Genomic DNA, 20,475 nt, shown 5'->3' with positions numbered 1-20,475 from the left:
TTTGTTCGTTTTCACAGTTGCCTGCGTCGATTTAGGATTGTGTACATTAGCCAAGAGCGATTTTCGCAGCCTTTTCGGTTCATGTGTTATACGATGAGCCGCACGTAGAAGCGGCTCACAAATACTCAGAGAACAGATAACTGGTATATGTCTACGTTTCCGATATACGTGTTCCTTAGTATGCCACCCATTATCCAGTACGTTTCCACTCGGAATGGAACTGCAATATTCTTGTGTAATTCGAATGTCAACTGCGTCTTCTCGTTCATTCTGTTCAAATGTTCGTGAAACATCTAAAACTCCGTCTCGCCATCATTGGTTTCACCAGGAATTTTTTTTCTTTTTTTTTTTTTGTATATAGTTCCGTACCCTAGCCAAGAGCTTTATGTCAGCTGACTCTGACCGCGGAAGCTTGCAAAGGGGTAGTATGACTACAAGACTACTGGCGGACATCTTGAGCACGTCACTTTTATATGTAGTTTTGCGTAATAATAAGAAGCAATACGAAACGGAGCGATCTCGTAAAATCAGTACCAAAGGATGAGAATGGAGGAAGTAGATTTGTTGGGAGTTTTGTGGGAATATGCAATGCATATATACAGGAAATTGGGTGCAAGAAGCTAATTTAATCAATTCTAGACCATTGTTGCAGTCTTTGCAGCCCTTAACAGATGGACTTAATAACAGATACCCGAGGGTCTAGCATGTAGGATAATAACAGGTCTGTGTAATCTATATGAAAGTGTAATGGTGTCTCAGGGAACTAACATGGGAATCGTTGGACGAAAACGACTTAGTTATCGTGAAAGCTTTGCTACAACCGACGTATATGTCACAGGCCAGTCATGAGAATATGATTAGGTTGCGTACAGAGGTACACAGACGTCACTTCTTCCGCCCGCAACACGTGAATGGAACAGAGAAGAAAATATCAAGAAACAAGCAGTCTTGGTTGCAGTGTTAAAATTTTTTATTGCTTCACAATGACGCGTTTCACCTATATTTTGGCGTATTCGGATTGGCTGATATTTGGTGGCGATAGGTACATGGAGTAACCTGGCACAAAATATCCCAGCAGGTAAATGCCCCTTGTCAAAACTTTAAAAACACTGCACGGTTTCCTTATTACGACATGTGGCCTAGTCCAATGCAAACCAAACGATATCAGGCCCAGAGTAAAGTTTAACATCAAAAACATGCCGGAGGTACCAGAAAATGCACTACGCCCTCGGTATGCCCATGAAGTAAACCTTTAATGTAGGCCTGATCCCGAATGTTCTGCACTGGACGGCGCCACATGCCGTAACAAGGACACAGCGCAGTGTTTTCAAATCTTTCACTAGGGGCATTTACCTGCTGGCATATTTTATGCTCGTTAACCCATGTGCCCACGGCTACTAAATATCATCCAATTCGAAGACGCCTAGGTAAAGGTGAAACGCATCATTGAGAAATAAAAAGTTTTAACACTGCAACCAAGACTGTTATTTCTTCATATCATACATGCTGGCTGCTGTAGTAGTGCAGTTGTGGACTGGAGAAAGTTTTTAAAATCGATAATTCCATTCTTTGTATCTCGGTATATACATACAAAAAAAAGATAGGCACTTCAGAAGATGTCATTTATCTAGTCTGACGACTGATGACTACTGCCGGCCGGGGTCGCCGAGCGGTTCTAGGCGCTGAAGTCTGGAACCGTGCAGCCGCTACGGTCGCAGGTTCGAATCCTGCCTCGGGCATGGATGTGTGTGATGTCCTTAGGTTAGTTAGGTTTAAGTAGTTATAAGTTCTAGAGGACTGATGACCTCAGAATTTAAGTCCCATAGTGCTCAGAGCCGTTTGATGACTACTAAAAATAAAAGGAATTTAGATTTTTACATGCTACTTTGTCAGTTATCTTGCAAAAAATGGTGCTTCCTGCTTTTCCATAATAACTGCCAAATATATGAAAAGCTTAGGGTCGCTAAATGTCTGAGCGAGGTATTTTACTTCCACAGATATGTTACGAAATATTGTTGGTTGCTACACGTTTGTTTGGAGTTTATTCTGCAAAACGTGAAACATTAGACACAGTGGCCAGTGTGGCAACGTTCTCTTCGTAATTCCCGTTCTCCTCCCTTTGTTTCACAGGAAAGCCAGCAGTGCAGCGGTTCCATGTTTGTGGCTTAGTTGCGGATTACCTCAGTCTGGTCCACAGAGACAGCGAGTCTAATGCACTCTGCTTCTGCCGCGAGCTGCATACGGTCGTGGTGGCGGAGCCTCTGTGTGCTCGGTGGTTCGGAATCAAGAGATGAAGCGAAAGGCCGGCTGGTCAATAGACTTTTGTTTTGGCACTTTTACCCTTTCTGTAAAATGTGTGGCCACGGTGATTTTAGAGCACGGTTGTTTACCAGGGGCAGGTTTTTATTTTTTTTATTTTTAACCATCAGTCTTCTGACTGCTTTAAAGCGACCCACCCCGAATTTATCTCCTGTGCCAAAGTCTTCATCTCAGAGTAGCACTTGCAATCTACGTCCTCAATTATTTGCTAGATGTATTCCCATCTCTGTCTTCCTCTACAGCTTTTCGGTCTACAGCTCCCTCTGGTACCGTGGAAGTCATTTCCTGGTGTCTTAACAGATGTTCTGTCATCCTGTCTCTTCTCCGTGTTTTGCACACATTCCTTTCCTCTCCGATCCTGCACAGAACCTCCTCATCCCTTGCCCTATCAGCTCACATAAATTTTAACATTCGTCAGTAGCTCATCTCAAATTTTTCGATTCTCTTCTGTTCCGGTTTTCCCACAGTTAATGCTCCAAACGTACATTCTCAGAAATTTTTTCCTCGAATTAAGACCTATGTTTGTTACCAGCAGATTTCTCAAGGCCAGCAACGCCCGTTTTGCCATTTCTAGACTACTTTTGATGTCTCCCTTGAAGCAAAAGGAGGAGGAACTTATATTTACATAGCTTTTGTAAAAACTGGAAGGGGAAGCTGGAGTGAAGTGTCTATTAGGAGAAAATGCTCATTGCAAATTTTGGTCCGGCTGTCGAGACGTGGACAGACTAGAGTAGTTCTAGTACAAACCGTCACTGATGTCAATGAGTTTCGTCGTTTTTAGTACAAACTTTCTGATTTTCACTCGTCTGGTGTAAGGAAAGACATTTGTATTATTTCTTGAATGTATTTGCAAATTGCGAATGCAATACCACCACAGGTATATAATTTATAGGAAACAAATAATATTTTAGGACTCTAAACCGCATTTACCGCTCTTTGGCTATCTGAGCATGCTTCTTGGGAAGAACCAAACTTCCATTTGTCCCACTGTCTGCTACCTATAGTTCTAGCACAATTATGTGAGTTCTTCAGAGGGATAGACTCATTTAGTTTCTTCCTCAGATCGGTTCTGTGTCTGTATTTGGCAGTGTCTCTACAAATACGCGCGATGTCCCTTCGGACATGTATGCATCGAACTTGTACACTGTCAAGTACAGAAACAGCACTAATGTGTTTCTATCGCTCTCGTTTAGTCATATAAAGGCAGAATACTTTTTTACAATATCAGTGTTTAGACAACATGCTGGGGTACACTCAGCCCTTGTGAGGCCAGCTGAGTAGCTGCTCGATTGTCAAGTAGCGCTTCCGATCTTTATAACGTGGTGGCACAACGGTGTGTTAACAATATGACCATCCATATCCGCATCCAGTGACGCCAGTGGGCTGAGGATTACGTGGTCATATATCAGAACCTACAAGGGCTGTTCGGACGGAGTTAAGTTTAAGTTTAGTTTAGTTTTCGCTTACGTAGGTGGTTTCTTTTAGCCTCATTCGATTTGGTAGTTTCATCTGTAATCCATTAATGCTGACATGGCAGCTGATAAGTAAAAGTGGACTCTCAAGTCGTTGGGAAAAGTGACCAGACAGGGCACTTTTCTTTACAGTTTATTTTAATCTATTTACTTTTATCTAGTTACTTCCATGTCACACATAATATTACAAATTGGCTTCTAAACAGGTTTAATGTTCTACTTAATCGATTGAATGTAAAAGTTCTAGGAAAGAACAGAGATGCAGTAGGCGGTAAAAAGATAAATCGATAATTGGAAGCTTATGGAGAACGTTACGTAAAAATAGGAATAAGGAATATTTTAGTGTGTTCAGAAACAGAAAATCCATTTTACGGGTTTACAGTAAAGGTGTACGAAGATTAGCATTCAATTACCAAAGCGTAATAAATACCCGCTTCCCCTTTTAAGAAACATTCGAATATAGTAGGCAAGTAAAGTAACTGAATACTTTTAACAAGGCCAAAATAGATACGTTTTATGATATTCCTGAAAACAGTGCAAGAAAGGCAATCTCAACCAGCTCATCAAATTTATTACTTGGATGAGACAGTTGACAGTTCAGTTCAAGAACAGCGAAGTGTTCTCGGTTAAAAGAAGATGCCAAGTCAGTGGCATTACTTTAGCTGAATGAGGACTGCTGTCCACTTTTTGTGTACGTATTCCGGCACTGGCAACTTTATTGCTCTAGTATGGGACCCCCACCACCACCACCACTCTTTGTGTACTCAGCACTATGTGATGAGATAGCGTTCGTGTCCTCTACTTTTGTAGATCAGCAACAACAGCTTCAGAATATTCGGGTGATATTCACATTTTCCTGCAGAGTATCGATCCAAGTGGAATATTCTGCATAGTATGACGCTCCTGACAGTTTAGTGATTGTTTGTTGCAAGTCTGTCGATGCACGCATAGATATTGGACTTAAATGCCGTACAACCACCACCACCGGGCATGCTCTGTTGCCTCAGCAACGTCTGACGCTACTTGCGGTTTTGGGGCAAATCGTTGCTATGTCTTAAATTATCTGCCAAGTTCTTCTCCAAACACGCTGTATTGTCCATTACTGAACAATTTACAGCGGCGAAATGTTGGAGTCAGTTTTGCAGATATATTTCCACCGAATTCTGCCTCATTTTAGTGGATCTAAATTTCATTACAGTCTGATAGTGAAAATGACCGGAATATAGAATTAAAGCGTAAATTGATTTTACTGCTGGTCATCGGAGTTCATTGTCTTTGAGATATATTATCCGTATTCCTCGCTTTTCATTTCATTTTTTATCTGACATTTTGCAAACCAAAATTCGCTTAAGACAGTCTGTTGCCTTGAGACCATTATTGTTTATTTTTACTTTGAGAATGACGGAGAATGTTATCTTGACGTAAAACGTCGACTCCGAGTCTGCTGGAGAGCCAGCGCAGCTCCCACGCGATTGCACAGCTTAGTGGGCGACAGTATAGGCGAATAATTTGCTTACATGCACTCTCACCAATGTATCCTGTTAAAAATTAGATCGCTGAAGGTAGCGGAAACAGTTCTAGCGATAGAGTATCAGGAGGAATTCTACTGCGGCATTGACCCAGGACAGGAATGGACACCTTTCGTTGGTGCAGTGTTCACGTAGAATGCTACAGCAGTAAAATATTTACTTGTTCCGAATGAGAGAAACTACGCGTGCGCAGACCGTTGTGGATCTGAAACACTAATGGCTGCCCGAGAGAAAAGAAAGCACGCAGCCAATCAGCATACAAGAATCTGCATGACTTCATTTACAGGTGATTGCGGTCGCAGTTCATTACTACATATAACAGTTACCGGTAAGTGGAAATTCCAGTTCCAGAAATTGAAACTAGCAGACACCTTGGCTATAGCCGTTGCAACTGTTTAATACTTAGAATCGTCGCATCCATGTGGCGTGTACGCACTTCTCCCTAACTCTTGCTTATACGTCCGCCGTGCTCTTCAGGTAACAGACAGTAGTGGACTACAATGAAGTAGTAATTCGGATCACAACTGCCCTAAAACGTCCGACATGTCAAGCAGTGAAGGGTTCAAACTATTTCTTACCGTCTTAGAATCATTTCATCACGATTTATTATGAAAAAGCAGAGTTACAGTCAGTAGCCGTCATTATTGAAGTTACTGAGGCACGAACTATGGCCACGAGAGATGTTGGGGAAGTTCGAAATGCTGTTGTCTATAGTGTCACAGGATTGTAATGAAATGCAAACTGACCTGTAAGTGATCGACGATAAGTAAAAATTACTGCGTATAAAGAGGTGGATGGATCCATTCGTGTTCGAATTATAATACTGATGTTACAGAAGATCTGATTTGGCTATTATTGAGCAAAGTTAAGAATGCGTATGTTGTAAACCATATTAACATCAATTAGTAGATGTTGAGATACGGTTGATTACTTGATGTTATGGATGCATGAGTCGATTTCGTCCGCTTATTGGGGTTTATATGCTAGGAAGTTACTAAATACATTCACAAACCTGATCTAGAGCACGTGTGATTGCACCGAAATGAATGAGTGCAAAGATGCAAATCGTCAACTGAATGGTGTGCAGACCTACTTGGAGAAATATGTGTAGAGATTTGTAATTCTATTTGGGTGTTTCGATAAGTATTTTTCCAGTATATCACATGATGTGTCCTTCCTAAAATAATTCTTGAAAACTGTTTGGATATGGAAGTACTTGAGGACGTAATGTGACTTACATCAAAAGTAAACATAATAAATCACAGTCTTTCAGTAAATCAGACTACCCATTAGTTTGTATGCTGGCCGGCTTAACCTGGTAATTAATTGAACGTGTATGTTCTGCAGGTATAAGACTGCTCAGATTAATTCTACGTCACATTATCACTCAGGCCTAAGTTTTAATGTCAACTGTTAGTTTTTCATGTTATTTGTAACTAATTTGGCGCGGAAATAGTATTGGAGTACTTACTTTAGAATTGACTTTTACATATTAGGCACTTATTTAACGAATATGTACTTATGCAGGAAACACCATTGCAATACTTGATATCAACAACGCACGTTTTTGCTTTGCAGGCGTAGTTTGGCAGACATTTTAGAATGGGGATGAGCACAGTGACACTTGACAAGCATCATAATTGCCGTAAATAATTGATTTGAGGCCCTCTTATGATTTAAACGAAGTGTGTACTGAGATCCAGCGATAAACGTTTCCATACATTGAAATAGATGAACAGCAGGAGCTTAAATCAGATCATTAATTTTAGAAGAATTCGGCAGTAATATTTAAGGAAAAACTCATGTTTGTCAACTACATATTACTAATTCATTAATGACACTGCATAAGCAAAGTAGCTTTTCAGATATTTATGGAGAGTATTCTACATATATATCTTTCAATGTAATTAGCCGACGTGACTGATGGGTCAGCCCAAAAAATGATTTTTTGATGTCATTAATGAAGTGTGTGATATGTTTTTTGATGGGCCCTGATTGGAGGAGATGAGATATGAAGGGATGTCATTAATGAAAAGTGTGATATGTTTTATGTTGGGTCCTGATTGCAGGAGATGAGATATGAAGGAAGTAGATGGAAGCACTGATGAATTTTTTTGATAAATAATTCAGATCATTCAGGCACTTTTGAGCACAGCTCAGATGGGAATCACATTGTAATAAGCTCGCTCCGCTGTTTTACATGAATGTGTCGTTTTATGCATAATTTTAATGCAACACTGTGATATGCTGGAAAGAAGGAGGGTTTGGGGGTGTGGAGGTAAAGCAAAATTGAGTTGGTTTCACCGTCTTAAATTTTTTCTTTTCAAATTTATTTTTTACTGAAACTACATTCTGTTTAGCTGCACCATATGACACAATACGGCTAGTTCAGCCATCTTAAATTTTTGGTTGGTTGCTTATTAATACTACTTTGTGATTCGCTGAAAGAGAGGAGGGGAGATGAGAGGAGGAAAGAAGAAAGGGAATTGGGGTGATGGGGAGGGGGAGGTGGAGATGTGGAGAGAGGAGTGGAAAAGGGAGCACGGCTTTTCAGATGAGGTGATGGCCTAGCTTATAGGCAATCCCCTGCCACCGTGTGAAGGTAACCTCAAACTGCGTCATGATCTTCATTGCTATCCCACTGTGAGCAATCTATAATTATTAGTCTACAAATTCTAATCACAGTCCTTAAAACTACTTACTGACTTATTCCATTACCAAGTAGCTTTGGCTTGCATGCTCCCACATAATCTCGTAAATAAATAAATAAATTAAAGAAAATAATCAAACATCCTGTTCTCAAAATTTATCTGCATTTGAAAATGTATATTTAGGATACTGCTCTACACTGAAGTGGAACACAAAGAACTGAAGAGCTATGAAAGTCAAAAAGTGTAAGTTTATGAAACTTGGTACTACAGAAGACTGTTAGTAATTAGTCATCGATTGCCAGATAACCTAAGAACTGGAGATACTTTAGCCAGTGCAGCCATAAGAAAATGGGTATTTGAATACACAGACGAGATTGGTGGGAAGAGAACTAAATAATGCAGAATTATTTAACAGGTTAAATGACATTAAAATAGAGGGTAAAATTTTACGGACTGTCAGAGTCGAAATAAGTACTGGAGACAATGGAGGAACTCGATGAGGTTGATAGGCAGCGAAGAGGTTGAAGACATTTGTAAGTATAACGCTGATGGCTAAAGACACTAGTATTTATTAAAACCAGTTCTCTGGGGTGAAAAAGAAATTTGTCTTAAGTTGTACGTTCTCTTAACTTCGAATTCATCAGATGAAATGCTCAAATTTTATAATTGAACAGAGCTAACAGAAATAATCTGCTGTGATGTTATTAGAGGAAACACTACACATTTTGCTTCGGATGATTTTGAAAAATCATGGGAAACCAAATACACGATAGTTGAACAATAATTTGAACCCAATCTCTTAATAATGTTTTTACCTTGCTTTTTAGTTTTAGCATGGAAACATCACCCTGTAATGATGATGAGATTTACACTCTGTTCATGCATGTTTGAATCGAACGTTTGCTTGTAATATCTAAGAAATCAGCAGGCTGTGTTGTATAGCTGCAATACGATGGCCTTTTCCGAATCGCGAACAGAGATGAAAACCTTTATTTCGGTTAACGGCTAAGCGCACCGCAGCTGTTCTTCTCTCGGTCCACAACCGATTACGATGCGTGCAGTTTATTGTGGAGGCACAAAAGGAGCAATGCGTCGCGCTTTCAACTAGCCATCCAGCAGAGTTGTAGATGATGAACTATCTCTGTTGTCTGCGAAAGCGAATATGCGCGCCTTTCGCACAGACGAATATATTTGTGGAGGTATTTGAAATGCATAGCGGAGGACCACTGGGGAAATTACCGAACCTACGAAATAGCACGACACGAAAAATTTACCTTTTAAAATAGTGCGCTGCGTACCCGTCATAAATTCAGCACGAGGAAATGTTGCATTATGCGCATACAGGCGGAAGAAATATAGCGGACACTTTTCTCATACGTTTGAAAACGCCTTTCTGGGGCACTTTTATGCGTTAGTTTTCAGAAAACGCTGTTTATAAAGATAGTTCTAACTGCAGCAGTGTTTCGCAGTAAGACGAGTTAAATCTGTATCTCTTAAGACTGTTTCTTTCAAACGAATGGGAATTTGAATAGGCACATTGAAGTGGTAGGTGCGGAACGGAAGTGGTTAAGTGCTAGGCTGACATTAGGCCGAAATTACATTACATATCTCCCTTAAAATAATTTAGAACACAGAAACTCAAACTTCAGTACTACAACCCGAAAACCTTGCTTTAACTTCCACAGAATGAATAACACATGCTCTGTACTTCATATTACAATTTCTAATGACATCATGCTACAAGAAGCAAAATTTAGCAGTCTCATGGTGATCACATGAAATAAAGCTGTAACCACTGACTATAACTCAGGAAGAAAGAAGTTGCCAAAAATGAAATGAGTTTCAGAGACTTTAGATAACATGTTGAAATGACAGATGTACAAGTTAAATTCTGATTCGAGCAACGTAACTACGCCTACGAAATTTTTACGTATTCCAGTTACAGTATGAACTTGCAACTATAATACAGGGTGGTCCACTTAAATGTTTCAGCGCTAATATTTCCGGAACAACAGATACTGACGCCCATTTGCTTAAATTTAATATAGTGGTGTCTGAGTCACCTAACAACAGGAAGTGGGAAACTATGCGAATAATAAATGAAACAGGGATTGAAGGTATAAAAATTGTTTGAGGAATACAGACTGGAAAGATGTATAAAATACACCCTGGATAAATGAAAGATATAACTGTTTCTCTAATACGGTCATAGGTCACATTGAAAACTGCTGCCCTAAGAAAGTAATCAAAGCAAACAGATTAAATGTTTGGAAACCTTGGATTACAAATGGAATAAAAGTATCTAGCAATACAAAAAGAGACTGTACTTAATGTCAAGGGAGAACAATGTCTACAGAGCTAAATCACATTACAAATTATATTGTAAGATTCTACCCAAATGAATCAGAACCTCAAAATGTATTTATTTTCAAGAAAAAATAAATTCCTCTAAATACAAGATAAAAACTATATGGAACATTGTAAAAAGTGAAACAGGAAAAACAAATTAGGCAAATGAGGATATTATGTTAAACGTAAATAATGAGTTGATTAGCGATACCTCAAAAAGTTGCAAACTTGCAAACACGTGCAACAACTTTTTCCTTTCAGTAGCAGACAACTTAAGTTTGCATAGTTCCTTAGAATACAGCTTAAAATATTTAAATAAATGCATTTCTGCAGAAATTTGACAATCTTCAACTGTAGCCTACCCCACTGAAAGAGATTTCAGTATTATTACCTCTCTTAAAAACAAGTGTACCAGTGGTTATCATGAAATCAGCACTACCATAGTTGAATGTTGCTCCTCAGAACATTGTGACATACTAAGTTACTTACGTAATGAACCCCTACACAGTGGTACCTTTAAAGTTAGTCTTAACTACGCTATTGTCAAACAATTACACAAAAAAGAGACAAATCATCAGGGGAAAACTTCCATCCCATTTCATTATTGGCAATATTTTCAAAAGTGTACGAAAGGATTTTGTCCAATACACTATATCAACACTTAGTATAGAAAAATATTCTCATTCACAATCAATTTGGATTTCGGAAAGGTTTGTCAACTGATCAAGCTATATTCACCTTTACAGATGATTTATTAGAATCAATAAATCAGAACTTATTACCAGTTGGAATATTCTGTGATCTGGCTAAAGCTTCTGATTGTGTTAAGCATGATATCCTTATACAAAAGTTAAAATGTTGTGGGATAACAGGAGAAGTAGGCTCATGGTTCTAATCCTATATTTTCAATAGAAAACCGTGTGTCTGTATCAGACTTACCACATATCAGCAATTCAGAATAGGAAACCATCAGCTAAGGGGTGCCCCAGGGCTCTGTTTTAGGTCCCTTGTTGTTCCTATTATATATTAATGACCCTCCAAATGCAGTGACACAAAATGCAAATTTTGCCTTATTTGCAGATGATACAAGTATTGGTGTGAAAAACTGTATCCATGATCTCACTGAGCAATCAGATAATGAAATATTTGTGAGTATCAATTGATGGTTCACAGCAAATGGATTGTCTCTGAATTTTGACAAGACCCAGTACATACAGTTTAGTACATCACAAATAATACCTGACCCTATAAGTATAATGTATTCAAACAATGAAATTAAAGCTATAGACAGTGTCAAATTTTTAGGGCTACAAATTGACCACAACCTAAATTGGAAAACGCACTCTATAGACTTAATGAAACGCCTTAGTTCATCTACATTTGTAGTACACATGGTAGCACAAATAGGTGATTTAAAAGGAAGAAGTTAGTAATCGGCCTACTTCCATTCACTTTCCATCTTTTGGGGAAGCTCCTCTGACAAAGAGAACATTTCCAAAATTCTTTAACGAGCCATTAGAATTATATCTGGTGTCAGTCCTAGATCATCATGCAGAGGCGTCTTTAAGAAACTTGGTACTCTACTACTTCTCAGTACATATACTCTATGATGTCCTTTGTCATTTCCAACATGTCTCTTCTTACAAAAAATAGTGCTAAAACATGATTATAATACCAGAACCAAAAACAATCTGTATAAGGGCTATAAAATCTTAACATTAGTACAAAAAGGAGTCAAATACATGGGTATTCATATATTCAATAACTTGCCAGAGCGTATCAAAGATCTTGTACGTGATAATTAACGGTTTCAGAGTAAATTAAGGAACTTTCTGCTGGCCAACTCCTACAATTCCATCGATGAACATCTGCACAACTATTACAGCTCACAAGTCTGTCTGCTTTAGAATTGCACAATATGTGTGAATCTGAGTAAAAAAATAAAAAGAAAAAGAAAAAACACCTTTGAGTCTTTCCACATCCCAGAGACTCCTCTCAAAGGAATCCATGGAAAACGATAAATGTAATGTAATGTGAAACGACTTTCAGGTTATGAATGAAAAGCCGGGTCTCATGAAAGTAAATGTTATTAGACATTCTAAAACGTTAGTTTCAACGAAAACTTACGTTGTTTTTAAAAAGGACACCCAATATTATTGTTTAAACACCCAATATTATTTCTTATGCAATCAACAATATGAAAAATCACAAAAATAATGGCGCTGTTGGCATCGCAATAAGTCAGTTACATCCTGAGAAATTGCGAAGTTGATTATATATGAAGATAATAACTGTTCGCGAAAGAACAGATACCATTGACGACCTTCGCAGCGCATCGGCGGGTGGTGACCAGGAGTGTGCCCTTTGACGCTCTTGAACATGCTCAGCCTCCTGACTAAATACGGCGCGGTGGGTCCCGGCTTAAGCTCTGCTGCCTGGAGTCCTGGGTTCGACACACCGACCCCACAACACTATTGTCGTTCCGGAGATATTTGCCCTGAAACGCCTAGGTGGGGCACCCTGTATAAATTATGAGACGTTGTAAATGACTTTATGCTAAAGTTTAGTGCAGTGAACAGATTTTTAAAAACAAAAAGCACGCACACACACAACAATAATTATATAACTTTCTAATTGAACAACCCTCAAAATAAAATTCTGTGTACACAAATAGAAAATAGCATTAATCACTAGCACACAGCATTTTCAAAATGGTATCTACCATTGGCAGCCGATTTACCATATTACAAGGCGCTGAGTTCAGTCACACAGTACAAAAATTGGCAATGACATCTTGGAACTAAATAATGAGACGACAAATGGAAGAAAAGGACAGAAAAAATTATTTCAGTTAAGAGCCTAGTTCCAAATAATGAAACACAGGTACGATTTCAAGAGAACCAATAAGAAAGGAGCCACTGCTCCATAGCTCAGCTCTCGAGACCATTTAGAAATAATATCGTCTCCACAGGCTACAAGAGTGAAGATGAACCGATAAGATTTGCGTAACAGTCCGCCACAATGTTACCAACCCATTGCGGGATTCACAAGACCGAGTCTCAGGATTCAAGAATACCACGCATCATCTGGGTTTGTTCTTCTGGATGCCGACAGAGCCCTTCAATACACATGTGCCTCTAGTAGCCGAAAGCAGGCTACGCTATTACTGAAGTAACAGCCACATCTGAACACACGACAGCCGGCTGCTCCGGCCCCTGTCACCAAACTCCGCGTCTCTCGCGGCACCTCGTGGGAAACTATCACAACCGAGGCAATACAATTCAAGTTCAAATGGTTCAAATGGCTCTGAGCACTATGGGACTTAGCTTCTAAGGCTATCAGTCCCCTAGAACGTAGAACTACGTAAACCTAAGTAACCTAACGACAACACACACATCCATGCCCGAGGCAGGATTCGAACCTGCGACCGTAGCGGTCGCGCGGTTCCAGACTGAAGCGCCTAGAACCAATCGGCCACCCGGCCGGCACAATTCAAGTCTCTCCAAGAGCAACGTGCAAGGGCCCAAATCGCCTCATGATCTCCATACAAGAAATCCTCTGATGGCAGGTTTATAAAGAGCAATCGAACCAACCAATGAGACAAAACACGCAGGAAAACGATCACAAAAACTATTTGCTAGAAGTTAGCCGCGGTCGTCTCTCACATTCCATATGGAAATGATTATTGAAAACTCTCCTGAATAGTGGCGACAGTGCTTGAGACGTGCCTGTCCTGTCTTATCTCACCGATGACATTCATCTTTCATAGTTCATTTAGTAAAATTCTAGTTGGAAGTGAGCTTAAAAATCACTGCAGATGACTGCTAGACGATCCCTTCATTGACGAGTCTGTGATTGCTTAAATTTTTCTCAAATTTACTTGTATACCTTTCTGTAATGAACGCGATGTCGACAAATATTGAAGTCTATGCTTATTACTACATCCGCTAGTTAATACTGCGGCCGCAGTAGCAGCTGAAACTTTAATTTCAGGAACATTTGTTGGCAGAAACATTTTATGTAATTAGACCTTTAATAAAGCAAAGAACTGGGATGAAAATGTACTAGAATTTTGATACCCCTTCACACTGGCAAAATAAAGATCTAAGTTCATAATCAGTGGAGAAAAATGTTTAGTGTTGGATTTCCGCGAAGTTAAGGTTAATCGGTATATTTGCTCCCTTATATGAGACTCATAGACAAGATATGTTCCTTACATAGTCAGACAATGGGAATCCCTAACGCTGCGCTGGCACTGCAGTAGGCTTCTGTGGATTACTTGCAGAATTCTATAACGCACTGTAAACATCGTACGAAGAGACGGAGGCGAAATGCGGATATCTCAAGTCATGAAAAAGATCTGTGTCCTGAAAGTGATTGTGGCATCGTCGCATGATTCGAGGTACAAGTGTTTCAGTGCCTTACTCTCAGTGAAAATCCCGTCGCACAGTTGTGACAGAATTTCACCTGTTAAAGCGCCTTGCAGCTGAGTATACTGGCTGACATTTCGATGTACTTCAACGTTAACACTGTCACCTGTCTCTGTTCGTGAACAATGCTAACCAAAAGGCAACAGAGACATGTTGGCAAAATGTAATTTGGAAGTATAATTTTTATTTCTATGTCAATTCAAAATTTTGACTAAATTTCGCAGAAAGTAAATACTTTCATGACAGATAGTAGCTATTCAGGTGTAAATTTCTGTACTTCCGTATGATTAAAGTCTATTTCCGTAACTCAGTATCTGGATGCTACGTGGAGGATGCAGGACTGGAGCGGTGTGCATTCTGCTTCGTGATGTGAAATGAGATAGCGGCTCCAAAGTCAAGATAACCGACAAGTGCCGCGAGAGCTGTGTGCTGACCACACGCCCCCTTATACAACAGCTAGTGATGCAACTGGCATTGAGAGGCGTAGCGCCGTATAACGATCCTGCCTTGGTGGCGGTTAAGTGGGAGATGGGCCTCAGAGCTGGGTAGTGACAGATGGTGACGCGAGACTGGACGCGTATGTAGTTTATGTATCAGCCGATAGAGGACAGTATTGAATAGGGGACTGATTTAGTTTCGATTGTGCCCAGTAGAGTGCGCTAAGGTAATAGAATGTTTTCTCAAGCTGTTATAGTATTTTCATAAAGTGTTAATATTTCTTTTTGTGTATGCAAAATGCTATAAATGTGTTTTAGCAGTATGAATGATGCGTGAGTGTGGTTTAAGGTTAATATGAAGATAATTGTTGAACGAGTTATGTAATAGGATTTAGTGTGGGAACATTTCGAAGAAGTATGGATATGGACAAAGGGGATTTCTGTAGATTTGTAAAGTAAGTTTATGGTAAAGGGAAAGTTAATTCGGGTATAAATAACAAAAGTAAATAACTTTATGCATAAACTAAACTTCAGTATATTAGATAATTACGTCGGTAAAAAGTGCAGTCGTGGGGTTTACTATTTTGCGATTGGTTATGGATGAAAAGCGCCGACTGACGCGGGAGAATGTTGTTTTGCTATTGGCTGTTAAGTAAACTGACCAATGATAAAGCAATATTCTTCGCGCGCCTTTCTCTGCTGGTAGAGAAGACTGAGAGTATCCTAGAGAGGAGTCGGAGCCTAGTCATGAAACAGTTCGGATGTGTGTAGTAGTAGTTCCGATGGAAATGTTAAGTTGCCGGATCTAGCAGTGTTTCATACATCAAAAGTGTTGGAAACTGACGGCATAATTATTCTGATGTGTGTGTAGAAATTTCGGAATTTTTAAGTGAATTTTGTGACGAGAAAAGACATATATTCCGCGTGGCGTATTGAGCAGGTCGGTGGCTAAAAACTGTGACTCCATTTGGTACCGACAGACTTAATATTTGGCGAGCATTATCGATCTAAAACAGTCAGTATTTTTGTAGCTATTACGTTTTCGGGAAATGCAGCACCATAAACTTGCTTACGTGAGTGAAAGGGATTGTGAGTGACTGTGATACTTGTTCACCTAAGTTTCAGAATATATTAGTTGAGTACATAATTTCCAAACTTTCATTCCGTGTTTCTCCCGAAACGTAGGTTAGTGACTTAAATTGCAGCCTGGTTCACGTCGCAGTAGGTTTCACTCGGCTTCCCTACTGATGATCTGCTGAGACAATGTCCACAGGTAGGTGCAGGTTCGTCGTAAGGGGACGGAAAGAACGGCGCCCCCGCAATTGGATGTCTCGCCGGTCGATCGGTCCCGAGCCCATCAGCGCCAGGATGTGAAGCTTTGCTTTTTGTATCATTCGAACTAGACTAATAAGAATGAAGTACGAAAAATTTGTAATTATAAATTTGTTTTCTGCTCTAAATTATACAAAATTTCCACATTTCCGAGAAATTTCCGAAACGATAATGTAGTAGCACTGTATAAAATGTACTGCATAAAATGAGTGTACCTTAAGACAGTCAGTAATTATTTTCTGTATTATTAGTAGCGGGAGCATACGGTTCATGCACTGAATAAATTGAATTACCAATTTCTTGAAATAGTAATTTAATGAAATGCATTGGTTGCAAAGCTCGACACAAGTTTATAAGCAGAGAACAGAAGTAAATGAATTTAAATGTTAGACTATACGTATTTCTAATCTACACTAGCAATGAGTACAGTGTGGAAGTTAGAAGCTTCAGATGAAACAGAAATTCAACAGAAGTTACGAACTAAGCGATTATTCCTGCCGTGTCGCACATGTGTGTTGATAACCGATTATTTTCTGTTGGAACCATCGTCCCGAATTACGTTTATAGTGTACCTTGCTAAATCCTTATCCATAGGATTTGATTTTTTTGTGTAATTTCTTATCTTTCTTTATATCTGACATTATCAGCGTTTTATGTCCACATTTCATCGGCACGTGCATCTCTATCATTCTTATTATTTGCAGTTGTTGGAGATAATATGCACTAGAAGCAAATCCACATAAAATAGAAATCATAATGCGAATATACGAAATTGAACTGAAAATTAATATTAATACGATTAATGTAACATGAAGTGAAACCACTGAAAATATAGCATAACGAATTAACAATTAAACGATATCCTGAAGCGCGAAAGGAACTGATTTGGGCACGTGTATTCAAATACAGAGGTACTGTATGTAAACAGGCAGGATACGGCGCTGCGGTCGGCAACGCCTATATAAGACAACAAGTCTTTGGCGTAGTTGTAAAATCGGTTACTGATGCTACAATGCTAGATTCTCAAAATTTAAGTGAGTTTTAACGTAGTGCTATAACCGGTGGGCGATTGTGGGACACAACGATTCGAGGTAGCGATGAACTTGGCATTTTCCTGTACAAACATTTCACGAGTGTACCGTGAATATCAGGAAACCGGTAAGACATCATATCTCCGTCATCGCTGCGGCCGGAAAAAGATCCTGCAAGAACGGGACCAATGACGACTGAAGAGAATCGATTAACGTGACAGAAGTGTAACGCTTCCCCAAATTGCTGCAGATATCAATGCTGGGCCATCAACAAGCGTCAGCGTGCGAACCATTAAACGAAAAATCCTCGAAATTGGCTTTCGGAGCCGAAGGTTAACTAGTGATGACAGCCCGACACAAAGCTTTACGCCTTGCCTTGGAGACATGTTGGCTTGTCGGACAAGTGTTTTTTTTTTTTTTTTTCAAATTGAATCGAGCGGGTGGACAGGTACGGGTGTGGAGACAACATCATGAATCCATGGACCCTGCATGTCAGCAGGCGACTGTTCAAGTTGGTGAAGGTTCTGTGGTGGTGTGGGCCGTGTGTAGTTGGAATGATGACACGTATGTAAGGGTCCTGTCTGATAACCTGTAGCCATTCGTATTCACTGTGCATTCCGATGGATTTGGGCAATGCGATATCCCACACGTCCAGAGATGCTACAGAGTGGCTACAGGAACACTCTTATGTGCTTAAACGCTTCCGCTGGCCATCAAACTCCCCAGACATGAACATTTGTGAGCATATCTAGTAGCCTTGCAAGATGCCTTTTAGAAGAGATCTCCACCTAGTCGCACTCTTACGGATTTATGGGTAGCTCTGCAGGATTAATGGTGTCAATTCCCTCCAGCACTACATCAGATATTAGTCGAGTCCATGCCACATTGTGCTGAGCCACTTCAGCGTGCTCGCGGGGGCCCTACACGATGTTAGGCAGGTGTACCAGTTTCTTTGGCCCTTAACTGTAAATCGGTTCATGGGTTTTGTTTTCGGGAAAATAAAGCAGACGATTGGATGAAAACAGAATGCACGCAAACAAATGAGTAAAAATGGCATAAATAGCTTTCTTTAAGGTTGAATAACATGTACACTGTTTTTGTTCTACTGATTTTTAGTTTATTTCAAGCTGTATTTCCGTTTATTAAGCCGTCTTCGTGAAACTGACTAGCATCCGAGAGGGCGCTAGTTCTTAGGTAACCAAAGATTGTATGGAAATATACAATCACTTTCATAGAATGTTGAGCATCAGACTTGTTTCTTCAGGTGGACTGAAGAGAAAAGGGCTCAAAAATTCGATTTTTAGATTTTTGCGTATTTGAAATGCCCGCTATTTCCCGCGTGAAATCGTTTTTGTTTCACGTAAATCAATAGTTTTTTCGTGATTATGATGGTTTTCCGCATGCTTTTGGCGAACTGGCATTTAAATGCACCGCCTTCTTTTTTGTACCATGCAAGGATAATGCAAATGTTTCTTTCATTCCTTGTACGTTATTTCGTGCTTCTATTATTTTATCGTGCCGAGGTTTCCTACCCTGTATCATCTATCCACATTCATCGTTCCGATCGTGTTTGTTATTGTTTTCGAGCGCTGTTGGTTGTACTTGGTGACGTTTGATGCAAGTGCAGTAAGTGTTGATTTATATTTTCTCTTGTTTCACACGTTTCCATAAAAATGCTGATAATAGAGTAATTCTCGCCTAAATTAAAATTCAGAGGAAAGGAATAAGTAAAGGTGAGTGAGATTAGTGGGTCGAAGGAACCAAGAAAGACATAAAGATAATCAGCACCTCAAGAGAGAAACTGCAATGTCTTCAAGAAATTTCCTTCCAGTCAGCTTGTGGAGATGAACAATCGTTTGGAAATATTGTGATGAACCTTAGCATGCTCTGAGATTTCATTTCCACAAATACTGTGAGCAGGATATTTGGTGATGGCGTATCCTTGGGAGAAAATCAGTGTCTTCCCAAAGGGATTGAGTCAAACCTGACGTTGACTTTTACAAAGTGTTCTGCAATTGCTACAACAATGACATCAGAAATGCTAAATAATAATTTGTATGAGAATAATATAAGTTGAATTTATGATCTCAGTTCTACTGGTAAAAGGATTATGGCAGGCAAACTCTTATATGCGTTACTTGACATTCCAGATCCACTTGCAAAATTTGTGACTCACAATGGAATTATAAGAACTGCTGTTGGTGACGTTTGTAGCATCTCAATGAGTGAAGCAGCTGAAGAAGCACTCACGGAAAGTGATGACAATGAAAGTGGTGATGATTGTGCATGTTTTGATGGCAGCTGGCAGAAACGTGGCCACACTTCGCTAAATGGTGTCGTGACAGATACATCATGTGATACAGACAAGATTATTCAGGTAGAGATTATAAGCAACTACTGTTAAACTCGTATCAGTGAAACTCAGAAAGAGAATGAATATAACTGACAGATGAATTATACTGGTCCAAGGGATGGGATGGAAGTAGCAGGAGTTCTCTGGATTTTTAACCAAAGAGACATTCCAGATACATACCGTGTTTAGGGGGCGGTTAAGGTAAGGCTAATGACCGGATATGTTCATAATAACCCTATGATCATAATGTCATCATTTCTTAATTGGAATGCATTGAGCTCGTCCAGAAGAGAATAGTGTCCAGGTTGAGGAAATTACTAAACGAAAAGTCAAAAAAAGTTCTGGAGGATGATAAGAAGGCAGATGGTAAAGATCGCCTAACAAATGTTGAAACAGATACGTTACAGAACTATTATGGCTTAGCTATAGGAAGAAATGTTGGGAATTTAGAAAACATGAAAGAAGCTTTATGGGGTATCTTTTCCTAAGCTTTCCACAAATGAAAATCCTCAGCTCTGTCTCTGCCTGAATGATTCGTACACTTGGTGCAAGTACAGGAGAAGTGCAGCATA

This window comes from Schistocerca nitens, chromosome 5, assembly GCF_023898315.1.
Source record: "Schistocerca nitens isolate TAMUIC-IGC-003100 chromosome 5, iqSchNite1.1, whole genome shotgun sequence".
Lineage (NCBI taxonomy): Eukaryota > Metazoa > Arthropoda > Insecta > Orthoptera > Acrididae > Schistocerca > Schistocerca nitens.
The sequence above is the reverse complement of the archived record's forward strand: the minus strand, read 5'-3'. Positions refer to the sequence as shown.